This window comes from Megascapheus bottae, chromosome Y, assembly GCF_031878675.1.
Source record: "Megascapheus bottae isolate mThoBot1 chromosome Y, mThoBot2.hap1, whole genome shotgun sequence".
NCBI classification, from domain to species: domain Eukaryota; kingdom Metazoa; phylum Chordata; class Mammalia; order Rodentia; family Geomyidae; genus Megascapheus; species Megascapheus bottae.
In genome coordinates this window covers 10222440-10239528 of record NC_143548.1, presented here as the reverse complement: position 1 = coordinate 10239528, position 17089 = coordinate 10222440, and the positions used below count along the sequence as shown (strand labels likewise).

Below are 17089 nucleotides of genomic sequence, written 5' to 3'. Positions count from 1 at the left end.
AAAAGCTTAAATGTATGTGTCCATTCAGATATCAAGGAATTTTTCAAAAGCATATAAACTGCTATATTTGTAAAGGAAAGATTTGCAAATGGTAATATTTTAACTAAAAAGTTTTTGAAATGTTCCATATGTTTATCATAAATTTGCCTTTTATGTAAGTAAGTATCACTCATAAATATATACTTACATGTCATTAACACTTGTACAGTATAATATTTAGTTACAATTAAAAGATAAGGTTGGAGGCCAGGAGTTTGGCCTAGTGGTTAAAGTGCTTGTCTAGCATGCGTGAAGACTGAGGTTCGATTCCTTGGTACCACATACATAGAAAAAAAAGCCAGAAGTGGTGCTGAGGCTCAAGTGGTAGAGCTCTAGCCTTGAGAAAGTCCACGGACAGTGCTGAGGCCCTCAGCTCAAGCTCAGGACTGGCAAAAAAAGTAAATAAATAAAATGAGGTTGGGCCTGCAGGCAGAAAAGGACCTGAAATTCTTTTCTTTTCTAGCCAGTCCTGGGCCTTGAGCTTAGGGCCTGAGACCTGTCTTTGGGCTTTCTCAAGGCTGGAGCTCTACCACTTGAGGCACAGCACCATTTGTGGCTTTTTTTTTTTTTTAATGTATGTGGGAACAAGGAATCAAAGTGTGTCCTCCTGCATTCTAGCACTTGGCCAAATACCAGGATCCAAGGATCCTGAGATCCTTATCTCTAATTAAATGGGAAATGGGGTTTGGCTCAATGGTAGGGTGGTAGTGTTGAGCTGAAGAATTCAAGAACAGTGCCCACAGCTCCAGGTAGAGATCAAGCCTTTCAACTCACAAAAAAGATAAAATAATAAAAGTTTTAAAAAGACAAGAAAATACTGTTTTCTAGGTGTCACTGTTCCTATAAATCTTTAATAAAAGATTTAAGCATAGGTTAGTTGTAGAGTGCTTGCCTAGCATGCACAAAGCCCTGGTTCTATTCCTTAGTGCTACACATACACAGAAATAGTGGGAAGTGAACAGTGCTTAGGCTGTAGTAATGATGGAGGCCTGTCAAAAAAATGAAAAGAAAAATCTCCATTTTGCAGTTCTTTGCTAACAGCTGTGTCTCAGCTATTTTGTGTTGCTTTTTCTTCATTATTTTATTTACATTTTATATTTTTGTATATATTGTTAGGGTCAGCCATTTTTAATAATGTTGGATGACCAAACCAGCCTTCAGAGCGTTTTGTCGTTCATGTGATTACTTGTAGTGTGACCATGTTCATTATAATCAAAGGAAAAAAAACCTTGTAACGAAAGCAAAAACAAGAAATCTTATTCCAAGCGTTGAAGTAACATTTTTTGTATATGTACTTAGGTGTAGTATAAAGTAGTTGGTTAAAACGGCCAAAGATGAAAAGGTTTCTTTTTTTCCTTTTGCTGATTATTATTGTTTATTTTTGGCCTGTTTGATATATGTGTGAAACAGTGTTGTCCAACAATAAGGTGGGATTTTATTTTTCTGAATTCAGAAAAAAAGAGAAGTGCTAGAGAAAGGTAGCAATATATATGTACAAGTAGATTGTTAATTTACATTGCACACTGTGTTTTTTCAAGGTGAAAAGCGAATTACACAGCGCGAAGTTTTCACTGCGTCTCCGTTTTGTGTCCCAGTAATTATTTCCAATAAGCATTTTTATGAACACAACCCACTAAAGTTAGTGTGTTAGTTTTCCTTAGCAGGTGTACGTTTCTTTAGGGAGGAGTTTATCAGCTAGCAAGTTTAGTGGCACCATTGCTGACGTAAGTCAAGAAAGATCACGTGAGACGATCCAGTAGGTTCGATAGGTCAGGCTGCGTAGCTGTGGGGCGAATACAAGGCAACTGCTTGGGGTTCGCCCTTTGACACTATTAGCGCAGTACTTACGCGCTTCTGGCTAAATGTAATGTTCTGAGAATTTCTCTTCGGCTCTGTAACACTGCTAAGTTCTTCTAGTGATCCTGCCCTGGCCACTGTAGTGTCTACATCTATAGCTCTCGTGTTTTGTTTTAACGTTTCTGTGGCTCCGCCAAAAGAGGAGATTAACTTTATCGATGTCAAGCTGCAGTTAGGAGCAGCGTTAAGTTCTCGGTAGGGAGGAGTTGGGAGGGGCGAGAGTGCTAGAGGTCGAAAAAATTCGTTGCATTTTCATGAAATCCGGCGGATTGTCCCTCCCTACTACCACTGCTCCCCTCAGTGATGACGAAAGTAAAATGGCGGCGGAAAAAGCGGGTGCAGACGGCGAAGAGCTTACTCTCGGTCTGACCGTAAAGGAGAAGGAGTCGCTCGATGGACTGGACAGGTACAGACAGCAGCCGCCGGGCAAGTTAGCTGCAGATGGGCGGGCGCCACTCTTCTGAAACACCAAACTGAAGCCTGCCGGCCGTGGTGACTGGAGCTTGTCTCTCGGGAAAGGACCTTTAACTACCACTCTGAAATCAGTTTTAACAAGCCGTATTTCTTCCCACAGCCGTCTCTTCGGATTCCTAACCCTTCGTGAAGATGGCGCCACGACCAAAACGCTTCTTGCAAAGGTAAGACAACTACGAGTACACTTTTTTTTGGCTTACCAGTTCTTGATCCTCCAGGCCCAAGTCTCCCTCCTACCCCGCCAATCCTTTAATGGCCGACAACAATGTCCAAGACGCAGTCCAAAACTCATTCACGCTCTTGCCATCATGTTCCTAACGACGCAACGCTTTGGAACCAGGCCCCAACAAATTAATATTATTAATTATCCGTTATTTCACGGAACTTTTTTCTTCTAAACTCAGTCATACCTAAATTTTACCATCAAAGAACAAGAATGAAGTTTTCACATATCATGACTTACATAGTTTCTCCCCTCCCACTTATGTTATATATATACTCCTTTCATATATATATATATATATATATATATATATATATATATATACACACTCCTTCCGCAAAGGTTTACATTGTAATTTCCTCCTGCTTACTGACTACACCACTTTTTATGTGAAATTAAGTAATTTATGTTTTTAGAATTTAACAACCTACACAAATACTGCACAATGCCCTTTATTTAATGCCTGTTATCAGGCAAGATGGCGGGAAACACTGGGAAGAAAAAATACACAAAAGCTTTAATAAAAGGAAAATATATAAACAGGAAAATCTTTCCTACTATATAGTGAAGCCCATTATGTAAAACAATGACTCTTAATTTAAAAAGCAAAAAACATTTCCTATACAAGAATCCAAGTCACATTCAACATTGAAATCAACATTTTAAAAGCTATCAACTCGATATTTTGATGTAAAGGTTTTATAACTTTTTTTTTTTAATCTATCCTCAGCCTTCACCTCAAGATCTCAGCATTATCCTTATGTTTTCTCAAAGCTACACCTCTACCATTTCTGGCTTTTTTCTATATTTGTGGAACCATGGAATTAAATCCAGATCTTCATGCATACTATGCACTCTACCACTAGACTAAAATCCCAGCCCTAACCTTTCTTTCTTTTCATTCCTTTTCTTTTTCCTCCCTTCCCTCCCTCCCTTCCTCCCTCCCTCCCTCCCTCCCTCCCTCCCTTCCTCCCTTCCTTCCTTCCTTCCTTCCTTCCTTCCTTCCTTCCTTCCTTCCTTCCTTCCTTCCTTCCTTCTTCTTTCTTTTTTCTGGATCATAGGGCTTGAACTCAGGTTCAGTATCATCCCCAAACTCTTCACCTCAAGGTTACCACCCCACCCTTGACCCAAACCCCACTTCCCATTTTCTACAAGTAAATTGCAGATAAGAGGCTCAGGTACCCACGCTGAACCTTTGTTTCTCTACTACGCTATGAACCAAATTCTGAATAAAACACAATTTATTTTCTCTCTGTATATTATGTCTATCCAAAGATACACTTAATCTTTTCTAACTGAAATCAGTAATTGAGAGAACTTGACAATTTATACCTTCAAATGATATATTACCACTTTTATTCTTTGGATACAAATACAAGAAATTATAAATACTATGTTTATTAATAATTCTCTATATATACATGCATTGGGCAATTTTTTATATCATTTTAACATCTCAATTTTTTTATGGTGAAAACTTAAAATTATTTTTTGTAGTTTTTTTTTTATTTTGTTCTTTTGCCAGTCGTGGCCCTTGAACTCTGCCTAAGCACTGGTCTTCGCCTTTCTCAGGGCTAAAGCTCTACCACTAGAGCCATAACACCACTTATGGATTTTTCTATGTATGTGGTACCAAAGAATTGAACCTAGGCAAAACTCCCAGCCCCTTGTATAGATTTTAAAAATATATAGTACCTTAGTGATAGTGGAGCTTGCTCCTTATCTAATCCTTACTTCTCCCTGATAGGTCTTTGATAAAAACCATTTTTGTTCTTTTACTCAGATTGTACTTTCCTCTCTATGCCTGATTTAACTGGCATTAATTATCTAAAAGTTTCATTCCCCTTGTTGTAAATAGCAGGATTTCATCCTGCTATTTTGTATATGTACATTTTTTTTTTTTTTTTGCCACTACTGAGTTTCAACTCAATACCTGGGCACTGTCCTTAGACCCTTTTCAAGGGTAGCACTTTGCCACTTGAGCCACAACACCATTTCCAGCTTTTTTTGGGTCTGTAATACTGAGGAACTAACCCTAGGGATTTTGTATGCTAGGTGAGCAGTCTACAGCTAGGCCATGCTTCCAGCCCCTATACCATGTTTTCACAAGATTTAACTTTCATAGATTTTTGTCAGTAGTTAGATTAAGCATAGTCTCTAAATTTCTAAGGTATTTCTGTTTGTTTTGTTCCCAAATAATCACGAATGTACAGCATAATAATCTTTTTGTTGTTGTTGCTGGTCATGGGACTTGAACACTGGGCTTGGAAGTTGTCCTAGAGCTTTGCAGCTCAAGGCTACCACCTTAACCCTTGAGTCAAGTGCCATTTCCTGTTTTGTGGTGGTTAACTGGATATAAGAGTCGCAAGGATTTTAGTGGCTGAGGTGGCCTTGAACTGTGATCTTCAGATCTCAACCTCCTCACTACTGAGGGTTTTTTTTTTTTTTGCCTGGGCTTGAGCTCAGGACCTGAGCACTGTTCTTGGACTTTCTCAAGGCTAGAGCTCTACCACTTGAGCCTTACCACCACTTCTGGCTTTTTGCAATGTATGTGGGGTACCGAGGAATTGAACCCTGGTCTTTGGGCATGCTAGGCGGGCATGCTAGGCAAGCACTCTACCAATAGGCCAAACTCCCGGCCCCAACTAGCGATGTTTTTATAAGTGTGAGCCACTGTGCTTGGTTTCATTATTTTTTGAGAAAAATGGAGTAAAAATTGTGAATGAAAATTGCTCCTTGAATAATAATTTTAAATACAGTAGTTATTCATTTCTTCCTTTATATAAAAAGAAAATAATAGTCTTTCATTTTTAAGTAGTGTAGTTGGTAATTTTCTGATTCAACTTGAAGTTTGTTGTAGTATTTGAAAAATAATGCAGGTAATAATAGGGCCTGGTAGCTCATGTTTGTAATCCTGTCTATTCAGGAGACTGAAATCTGACAGTCAAAGCCAGCCTGGGCAGGAAGGTCCATGAGACTCTTTCTTGAGTTATCCAGCAAGAAAATGGCACTGTGCCTTAAGCAAAGGAGTTCATGAATGGGGCCAGGAATTTGGTAGAGTTCTTATATAGCATGCACAATTCCTCAGTACCACATACATACATAGAAAAAAGCCAGAAGTGGTGCCATGACTCAAGTGGTAGAGCCCTACGCTTGAGAAAGCCCAATGATAGTGTCCAGGCACTGGGCTCACCAAGACTTCAAGAACAGCCCAGGCTCTGAGTTCAAGTCCAACAATAGTCCTCTTCCCCCCCCCCCCAAATGGTCATTATCTATTACTTTAGTTATCATAGTGAATACATTAATCTGAATTTTTTTATTTTTTTTATTTTTTATTTTTTGGCCAGTCCTGGGCTTGACCTCAGGGCCTGAGCACTGTCCTTGGACTTTCTCAAGGCTAGAGCTCTACCACTTGAGTCTCAGCACCACTTCCGGCTTTTTTCTATGTATGTGGTACCGAGGAATTGAACCCGGGTCTTCATGCATGCTAGGCAAGCACTTTAACCACTAGGCCAAACTCCCGGCCCCATAATCTGAATTTTTTATAATATGGAAAAATACTGGTTGAGAATTTTAAGCTATGAAATACTTTTGTGTACACATTAGTTTCTAGTGTGTCATGGCTAATATTAAGTATCAGCTGGAAATGAGTTTTTTAGATGATACTTATACTTTTTTTTTTTTTTTTTGCCAGTCCTGGGCTTGAGCTCAGGGCCTGAGCACTGTCCTTGGATTTTCTCAAGGCTAGAGCTCTATCACTTGAGCCTCAGCACCACTTCTGGCTTTTTTTTTCTATGTATGTGGTACTGAGGAATCGAACCTGGGCCTTTGTGCATGCTAGACAAGTACTTTAACCACTGGGCCAAACTCCCAGTCCTTTTTTTTTTTTAACATTTTCTCTTACTTTTTTTTTTTTTTTTTTTTTTTTTTTTTTTTTTTTCCAGTCCTGGGCTTGAGCTCAGAGCCTGAGCACTGTCCTTGGACTTTCTCAAGGCTAGAGCTCTACCACTTCAGCCTTAGCACCACTTCCGGCTTTTTTTTTTTCCTATGTATGTGGTACCAAGGGATCCAACCAGTGCATGCTAGACATGCACTTTAACCACTAGGCCAAACTCCCGGCCCTACTTATACTTTATTTTAGGTTTAAATATTAATAGAGAAGCTAGGCATTTTTTCAACTTTTTCTTTCTTTTTTTTTTTGATGCTCATTGGGCATAAACACTGGGCCTGGGCACTGTCCCTAAGCTCTTCAGCTCAAGGTTACTGCCGTATCTCAGAACCTGGGTGTGTCCATAAGGTCTTTAGCTCAAGGCTACCACCCTAACTGTTTTGAGCCACAAACATATTTCCTGGTTTTTTTTAGTGGGAAATTGGAGATAAGAGTCTCATAGTCTGCCTGGGCTAGCTTTGAACTGCAATCCTCAGAACTGAGCTGCTGAGTAGTTAGCATTACAGGAATGAGCAACCATACTCAGCCATTTTTTCAACTGTAGCTGTACTAACTACAGTATAATGTATATGTATATTGCATGTATATTGTTAACTATTGATTATGATGAGAAATATTTGATTTTAACCATTAGCATAACACTTAAGTTATTTAGTGAGACTTCTAATTGGCAGTTGGGTTAATTTTATATGTGGGCTTATATCCATAAGGAATTCTTTTTCTCTTTTCCCATGTACAGACATTGGTGAATTAAGGCCTCCTGTCACATGCAAATGTACTGAGATACACTGTCATTCCCTGCTTTTCTGAATTAAAATAACTATTAAGGCACAATTGAATTACATTAAAATTGAACGAACATATACTTTCATTATATGTTGATAGACTTAAACATGTGACATTTTTGTCACCAAAACAAGCACAATACCATTTTCAAAAGGTTTGCTTGCCAGGTACTGGTGGCTCACATCTATACTCCTAGCTACTCAGGAGGCTGTGATCTGAGGATCACAATTCAAAGCCAGCCTGGGCTGGCTTTAGTTGCTATATTACTCTTATTATTTTTGTTTTGTTGGATTCTAATGATATGTTTTTGTTGGTGATGGTGTTGTATGTATGCTCTGGTGTTGTGGCTCTTTCAGTTCTTTTACTCATGTCTGAAACTGTACCCACATGTGTCAGGTCCCCAGTCTAATATTTGTTGAAGTTCCATAGAATTTTCTACTGGGGGTAGCTTTAAGTTTTAATTCTCCTGAGTAGGAGTACAGTGTAAGAGACTAGCTTATTGTGTCCAATTAGGATGTATTTTTGTTTCACTTTGTATTTTGGCTTTTTATTTTTCTTTTTTTTCCTCCTTCTCTTCTTTCTCTCTCTCCCTCTTTTTTTCGTTTATTAGTTCATTCTTTCCTGGGTCTGGCACTGTCCCTGAGCTCTTTAGCTCAAGGCTACTCCCCAACCCTTGAACCAAGCCCTACTTCCCATTTTCTATAGGTAATTACGGAGATAGAAGTCTTAGGTCTGAGCCTCGAGTTTGGCCTAGTGGTAGAGTGTTTGCCCAACAAGCACGAAGACCCAGGTTCGATTCCTCGGTACCACATATATAGAAAAAGCTGGAAGTGGTGCTGTGGCTCAAGTGATAGAGGTTTGGCCTTGAGACCCAAGGACAGTGCTCAGGCCATGAGTTCAAGCCCCAAGACTGGCAAAAAAAAAAAAAAAAAAAAAAAAAGAAGTCAAGCCCCAGGACTGGCAAAAAGAAAAAAAGTCTTTTGTGTCAGGGCTGGTTTTGATCCTTTATCCTCAGATCTCAGCCTCCTTGAGTAGCTAGGATTACAGGTGTGAGCTACTGCATCTGGCTTTTTTCTCTTTTTCTCTCTATTTTTTAATTTATGGTTGATCTTGGGGCTTGAACTGTGGGCCTGGGTATTGCCCCTGAGCTCTTCAGTTCAAGGCTACTGCCCTACTGATTGAGCCACAGCACAACTTCTGTTTTCTGGTGCTTATTTGGAAGTAAAAATCTCCTGGACTTTAATGCTCCAGCTGGCTTTGTACTGCAGTCCTCAGATCTCAGCCTCCTGAGTAGTTAGGATTACAGGTGTGAGCCACTATACCTGGCTTCACTTTATATTTTTCTTAGGTCTCATTCAGTTAAGTAAATATCATGATAAAGCTATAATTTTATATTTACTAGTTGATTTTAGGGGAAATACCAAGATTTGAACTCAGAGCCTTGTGTTTGGCAGCCAGTATTCTGCCATTTGCCACATAACCCTAGCTTTATGTTTGTTTTGCCAGTCCTTGAGTTTTCTCAAGTCTATAGTCATCTACCATTTGAGCCACAACACCACTTGTGGCTTTTTCTATGTATGTGGTACCGAGGAATTGAACTTGGGTCTTTGTGCTCTTAGGCGGCACACCTAGCCCCTATATTTACTTTTTTTAATGGTGGGAAAATATTTAGGGTCTGGGAATGTGGTAGCTTGCTTAACTAGTGTGCATGAAAACCTCAGTTCAATTCATCAGTATTGTGTACACAGGAAAAGCAATGATTTGTGCTGTGGCTCAAGTGATAAAGTGCTAGCTTTGAGCAAAAAAACTTTGGGACAGTGACCAGGCCATTAGTTTAGGCCCCATGAGTGGCCAATACACACACACACACACACACACACACTCACACACATACACGTGTATGTGTATATACACATGTACATATATGTACATAAATGCATATATTTGCATATATATATTTAGAGTTAGCCAGGTGGACTGAGTTTGGATGATTCCAATTTCTTTGTTCAATCCTGGGGCTTGAATTCTGGGCCTGGGCATTGTCTCAGAGATCTTCACTTCAAGGCTACCACCCTATACAGCACTACTGCTTTTCTCGTGGTTAATTGGAGATAAGAATCTCCTGGACTTTAGTGCTAGGGGTAGCTTTTAAATGTGATCAGATCTCAATCTCTCCTGAATAGTGAGGATTGAAGGTGTGGGCCACCAGCACCTAGTGGATATCTAAAACATCATAATTAGGAGTCAGTCAAACATGCTTTTTTTCCATAAGGTCTGATCAGTATATTGACTTTAGACATGTTAGCATATTGGTTCTACTCGTTAGCCTTGACATTCACAACGAACCTAAGTGTACTGATGTCTTATGTTTTAGTTGACCCAGTGGTCAGGGGAACTTAATTATAGCATAACAGTCAAACTTGTATCTCTAGGGTCACTCTTCCAGAGTATTGAGGGCACTTTCTAAAGCTACTATCCAAAGTTTCTTGGTCTGCTAAAAGGCTGTGAAGTGCCTGTCTTTTTTCCTTTTTTTTTTTATTGGTCACAGGATTTGTCAATTCTTTAGGTCAAACACTAGTGCTGTACCCCATTTAGCTACAGTACCACTTCTGATTTTGTGGTACTTAATTGGAGATAAGATCTCTCACATTTACCTGCCTAAGCTGGCTTTGAACCTTGATCCTCAGATCTCAGCCTCTTGAGTAACTAGGATTCCTGAGGTAATCCTAGCCATTAAGCCCAGCTTTTATTTTTTAATTAAAAAAAATTATTATGTTTTTGTCAGTCCTGGCTTGAACTAAGAACCTTAGCACTCTCCTTGGACTTGCTCAAGGCTAAAGCTCTACCACTTGAACCTCAGCACCACTTCCGGCTTCTTTTTTTCTATGTATATAGTACCGAGGAATGGAACTGGGCAAGCACCTTACTGGTGAGCCAAGCCTTACTTCCCATTTTCTAGAGGTTAACTGGAGATGAGTCTCAGGTCCTTTTGTGGTCAGGCTGGCTTTGAACCTTGATCCTCAGATCTTAGCCTCCTGAGTGGTTAGGATGACAGGTGTGAGGCACTGCAGCCAGCTAAGAGTCTCACATTCTTTACTGCCAGGGCCCACTTTGAACTGTGATCTTCAGATCTTAGCCTCCTGAGTAGTAAGGTGTGAGCCACTGTGCCTGGCTAGATTTAGTTCCCAGAGTATGCTGGTTATTTGGGGAAGTAGTCAAGATCTTTTCTCCACTTTTTTTATCATCCTTTTTGCCTTGAGTAAGAATCAATCTTAAGCAAAAAAAGTAGTGTCCTGTGTACTTTTAATCAGTTATTCCCCAACCTAATGTTTATTTTTTATTTTCTGGCTACTGTTTCCTATGTCTCACTTCCCCTGAAGTTTTCCCCTTGATTTGATAATTTAAATAATTTTTCTTTTTCCTTTCCCTCTCCCTTTTCCTCCCTCTTATCTACTCTCTCTCCCTCTCTCCCTCGAACCTCTGAAATCTTTTGTATTTAGTTGCCCTTATAGCACATTTCAATTTGAGTTAACTACATTTTAAATGTTTAATAATTATAGCCAGGCATCCATGGCTGTCACCTGTAATTCTAGCTACTTAGGAGGATGAGATTTGACGATCATTGTTCAAAGCCAGCCCAGGCACTAAAGTCCACGAGACTGTTATCTGAATTAGCCATCAGAAAACCACAATTGGTGTCATGGTAACCTTGAGCTGAAGAGCTCAGAGACAGTGCCCAGGCCCAGAGTTCAAGCCACATGATCTACCATAAAAAGAATGTAGAAAATCATAGTTATGTATCACCAATGTGGAACATATACTTGTGGTCCCTATACTTGGCCAGACTTAGTGGCCAGAGGTTCAAGACTAGTTTGGTGTCTAGTGGTAATGTGTTGAAAAATTTCTGAAGAAGTGACATTGAAAGGCTGACATTGGGAGGATTGTGCAGAGCTATTGATTGGGAATTTCAGCAATCAGTATTTCAACCATGTGGGTATGGTAGAATAGGACTGCTAATTTATTTATTTGGAAGCTTTGATTATGAGGATTGTGGTTCCAAGGTAGCGTGGCTTAAAAAAAAAAATTATATGCTGGGAGCTGGTGGCTTACTCCTATAATCCTGTTTACTGAGGAAGTTGAGCCTATATGGATCAATATTTCAAAACAGCAGAAAAGACTAAAAGACTACCTGCAGTTAGATAACAATGTGGCAGATTGGACTCATGATTCAAGTGGTAGAAGACTAGCTTTAATTTGAGCAAAAAAGCCAATTTAGTTTCTAAGTACAAATTCTGTACCAGCACATACACTGAGTTCAAGCCCTATTTCATACACATACACACACACACACACACACAGAGGTTTATGAGACTATATTATTGGAAGAAGTAGGCATTCTGGCATCTGCTAATGTCAGCTAATGTGGAACTGAAAATAGGGTTTTAGTCCAGATGCTAACCAGCCACAAAATGAGACACTATTCCAAAAAAATACAAAAAATACACCAGGCTCCAGTGGCTCACACTTGTAATCTTCACTACTCAGGATGCTGAGATCTGAGGATTAACAGTTCAAAGCCAACTGAGGCACAAAAGTCCATGAGACTTTTTATTTTGGGACCTGGGCTTGAACTTTGGGCTTAAGGGTTGTCTCTAAACTGTTCAGCTCAAGGCTACCACTCTGCCACTTAAGCCACAGCACCTTTTCCAGTTTTTTGGGAGTTAATTGGAGAAAATAGTGTCAAGGACTATATAGTACCCTGGCTGTCATTGAACCACAATTCTCATATCTCAGCCTCCTGAGTAGCTAGGATTACAAGTGTGTGCCACCATGGCTGGCAATCATTTTGCTTCTTGGAAAGTAGATATTTTCCTATGTGTGCTGGTAATAGGGCTTGAACTGAGGACCTGGGTGTTGCCCTTCAGCTTTTTTAGTTAAGTTTCCAGCTTTGCCTCTTGAACCTTGTCTGCCCTTTTTGGCTTTTTGGTGATTATTTGGAGATAAGAGTTTCAGGGATTTCTCTGCCCTGGCTAGCTCTGAACCTCAGATTTCAGTCTTCTGAGTATCCTGGAGTACAGATATGAATTTTTGCTATCTTAACTAGTACTACAAAAACAGTTTATATTGGGGCCGGGAGTTTGGCCTAGTGGTTAAAGTGCTGCAGTTTATTTATTTTGCCAGTCCTGTGTTTGAGCTAAGGGCCTGAGCACTGTCCTTGTACTTTCTCAAGGCTCTACCACTTGAGCCTCAGCACCACTCCAGCTTTTTTTCCATGTTATGTAGTACCGAGGAATCGAACTTGGGTTTTTGTGCATGCTAGGCAAGCACTCTACCACTAAGACAAACTCCTGGCCCTCAGTTTGAATTTTTAATTTCTGTGTGAATTATTAGTGTGCCCTATATTATTTTTTTCCTCATTTTATTTTTTATTATTGTTATGGGGTCAAGAGGAGGGGGATGCACACCCCTCCAGGTGGGGATTCCATGTCCCACCAGAGTCCACCACACAGAGACAGTCTCATATAAAAGGTGAATTTATTGGGGAAGTAGATGGAAAACTGACCGGCCAGGGACACAGTGCAGACTCGGGAGCTGACACTGTGACCCCGAGTGGCTCTCAGGCTGGGCTTTTAAGGGCAAAACCCATGCGGTCGAACCTGGTCACACAGGTGGCCAATGGGATAGTCACATACACAGGGACCATTGCCAGCTCTGGCCACACGCAGGTAGCCAATAGGGTCACAGTCGAGTGTTTGAATTTACATACCACCTTAGTTGGAATTGGGCACGCAAATTGCAAAGGTCTCCATACATAGCAACCCCCCCCCACCCAAGGGGATATCCCTCCTCATGGGGGTGGGGAGAAGGTCAAGGTTGCCCCTCCCTAGAAGGGCAAAGGTGGCTGGGCTGTACCACATATCCCTCCTCACAGGGAGCGGGAGAGGGGGGGGAAGGAGGAGGTCAAGGTGGCTGGGCTGTACCATTGTTGACCTTCCACAATGGGGCGGGGAAACTCTTAAGGGATTGGATGGCACCAATCTCTGCTCCCCTTAACACTCCCTGCTCCCCTCAACAATTATGGAGGTAATGTATAGAGGGGTTACAGATAGTAGGTGCATTATTTCTCACATATCTATGTCTTCTTTTTTTGTTGTTATGGAAGTTTTTTTTTTGTGTGTGTGTGTGTGTCTCTGAGCTCTTCAGCTCTAGGCTATTGCCATACCTGCAGCCAGGCCCCACTTTCCATTTTCTAGAGGTTAATTGGAGATAAAAGTCTCAGGTCCTTTTATGCCCAAGTTGGCTTTGAACCTTGATATTTATCTCACCCTGAAGAGTAGCTAGGATTACAGCGGTGAGCCACCACACCTGGCTCCTTATGTTTTTGTCATCATTTCCCTCCTCCCACTCTTTATTGGGCAATTCTTAATCCTTTGTTTTTTCCAAGGAAGCATTTAGGTTATGGGTCCATAAATTCTTAGAGAAGCTTCCCTAGCTGGAAGTAGTGGCTTAGTAGTATCATATCAGCCTAACAAATACAAGGCCCTGAGTTCAAACCCTGGTACCACTAAAAATGAATTAACAAACATAACCCAGAAACTTCTCAAATTATTTAGTGAACTATGAAGGTTTGTTTTTGTTTTTGTTTTTTAAAGAAAATGACATTGACTTTGTAAGTAATCCTAAAAATATATGTATGTTTTTCAGGAAGCAAATGCTGCTTACAGTTTTGCTTCTTATTTTTTTTTTTAAGAATTAGAATCAATTTTATACAGTTAACTCTATTTCATGGCTGAGGAAACAGAAACACAGACAGGCTAAACAATCTGGCCAAGGTTATACATCAGTTACTGCAAAGACTAAATGGAAACAGAACCCAGATAAACTGATTTCTAAACCATTGCTCTTTTCACTATGCCATAATACTTTCAAAAGCAACATGGTGGGAGAGAGAGAAGGTAGCCATTTGCCATGGATAATGTTCATCCATCTTTATATTATTTGTGAGCTGGAGCAAACTGTAAGAGACGTTAAGGAGGAAAAGTGGACACTATAGTTTTAGGCAAGCAAATTAGTTTTCCTTTTTTGAAGGTTCTAAACCTGCTATAATGGAAACATGAAGCAATAGCAGCCAAAGGGACATAACACTTAGAAGCACAGAAAATAAGACTCATTCAATCTGCCTTTCCCAACTAGGTCAGGTCAGGTGAGCCTTGGGATATTAAATCTGTTACATCACTCCAAGGTTCAGCCTAGCCAATTTTGGGACTTTCTCTACCAAAAGAAGAAATCCTATCACCCATTTACTCCCACAACACAAAGCATTGTCAGTATCATCCAATCCTAATCTCTCCTATTTCTGGGCCCCTATTTGGGCTATGTGAGAATGTAGGTATCTCAGTTAACTAAAAGAATGAACTTAGAGCCTCTCTTCAACCTACATTACCTTCTTAGCAGATCCCTGGAGAATCACTTTTTTTTTTTTTTCCTGGTTAGCAAGCTGGAAAGATCTGACGAGGTGCCCATTCCATCCCTTCCTACAATGTATGAAAGCTTGCTGTTGATGAGTGAGGACTTAATCTGGGGCAGATCCTGCGGGCTGGGGATGTGGTCACCAGTCACCAGGTTCTTGTCTGGTCCTGCACTTGGTAGCTGCTTATTCTTCATCTTGCTTTGGCCATCTTGTAGTCTCCTGAGTCAAAGTATTTTTGCTCTTTCTGGAGTCTCTTCATCAGGAAGTCAGAGCCTCCAGGCTTTTGTCCTAGGCTTGGATATTTGGCCTTTAGCTTTGCTTCCTCAGCTCTCTCAGGAAGAATACCTTCTTTTTCCTGGGTGTCCTGCTTTTCCTCTCTGGTCTCCTCCGCAGGGTTCTCTTCTTGTTTCTGGGACATGGCAGGACCAGGACTGTGGATTGTAGGGGCCCCTGGAATTCAACCCAGAGAGGGGAAGGAATAGGGGAGACAGGGACAACTAGTGCTGCTGCTTTGGCTCCTGTCACTCAGTTTTGCTTCTTTTAAAATTTTTTTTTTTCATTTCTAGGCTGTTCACTGCTATGAATCTTTAATACTAAAAGCTGAAGGAAAAGTGGAATCAGATTTCTTTTGTCAATTAGGTCACTACAACCTCTTATTGGAAGATTATTCAAAAGGTAATTTTTTTCCTCTTTATTCTTGACTTGTATGCATTCTAATTGCTACCAGTATTTATGATTTTCCTAGGAACTTATAAGCTTAATAAGCAATGAAAAAGAGTAGACAGTATAAAAAGTTAATGTAACTCACATAAATATTCAGACAATTTAATCCTTCACTAAAACTTAAAACTATTATAATAAAAAAATTCAGTCCCTGAGCCAGGAGTTTGGTGTAGTGGTAGAATAGCTGCCTACCATACACAAAAACTGGTGTTCTATTCCTCAGTATCACAAATAGAGAAAAAGCCAGAAGCAGTACTGTGGCTCAGGTGATAGAGTTCTAGTGTTGAGAAAGTCCACGGATAATGCTCAGGCCCTGAGTTCAAACCCCAGAAAAGTTTTTAAAAATAAAAATTTCAGTCACTGGTTTCAGTTAATGAGGGTAGGGTTTTAAACAAAATGAAATAAGAAAGTTTGTACTTTGACAGGCTAATAAATAACTATATTGGATTAACATGTTATTGAACAGTACTACCATCTGAAGGGGAGGAAGATGTATTTAAGGGAAAGCCTAGATTTCTAGGATTCTTTGCTCTTCTTAAATTTCCTCCTTTTATTGGTAGTAGTCCCAGAAATTGTATGTCTATTTACAAAGGCATCTTCTTTCCTTCTTATGGTAAACAGATGGGTAATGTGGTAATTTAGCAAGTGGCTGAAGGAATATTCCTATTGAATTCTGCCATTTTGTTTGATTATCCATTTTATTGTAAGCTTCATCACAACTTCATTTGTGAACATCTTCATAAAAGAAATAGTGTATTCTGTAGCTGTTGATTTTCTCTCCCCAGCTTTTTTACTTTTTTCTTTTTTGCTGGTCCCAGGGCATAAGCATTGTCCATGGACACTTTTTTTGCTCAAGGCTAGAGCTTCTGCCACTTGCCACAGCACCACTTCTGGCTTTTTCAATTTATGTGGTACCAAGGAATCAAAGCCAGGGCATCATGCATGTTAGGCAAGCATTCTATCAGTAAGCCATATTCCTAGTCCCAAACTATATTATTATTATTATTATTATTATTTTTGCCAGTCCTGGGCTTGAGCTTAGGGCCTGAGCACTGTCCTTGGACTTTCTCAAGGCTAGAGCTCTACCACTTGAGCCTCAGCACCACTACTGGCTTTTTTTTTTTTCCTACGTATGTGGTACCGAGGAATTGAACCCAGGTATTTGTGCATGCTAGGCAAGCACTCTACCTCTAGGCCAAACTCCTGGCCCCTATAATACTTTTTTTTTTTTGCCAGTCCTGGACTTGAGCTCAGGGCCTGAGCACTGTCCTTGGACTTTCTCAAGCTGGATGGAGCCCTACCACTTGAGCCTCAGCACCATTCTGGCTTTTTTCTATGTATGTGGTACTGAACCTGGGTCGTTGTGCATGCTAGGCAAGCACTGTACCACTAGGCCAAACTCCCAGCCCCCCTATAATACTTTTAACCTCTACTTTTAAGTATATTTTATTATAGGTATATAGTAATAAGTAATTTATTTTAACTTACATTTGAAATACATTCATTACATTTGAAATACATTTTTTAAAAGTTTTTAAATTATTTTTTGTGTTGTTGGGTTGTGGGG

At 40.1% G+C, this 17089-nt stretch overlaps 1 protein-coding gene and 1 pseudogene across 2 annotated transcripts in view; one reads left to right on the top strand and one right to left on the bottom strand.

The window, feature by feature from the left end:
• Positions 1-14795: 14795 nt before the first annotated feature.
• Positions 14796-15217, bottom strand: LOC150040333 (alpha-endosulfine pseudogene; annotated as a pseudogene).
• A 152-nt stretch (positions 15218-15369) lies between these two features.
• Positions 15370-17089, top strand: part of LOC150040331 (histone demethylase UTY-like) — a 105841-nt gene continuing 104121 nt past the window's right edge. For both annotated transcript variants that reach the window (XM_090327360.1, XM_090327361.1), the window contains exon 1: positions 15370-15474. The gene's annotated coding sequence lies outside the window, so the exon portion shown is untranslated. The remainder of the gene's footprint in view (positions 15475-17089) is intronic.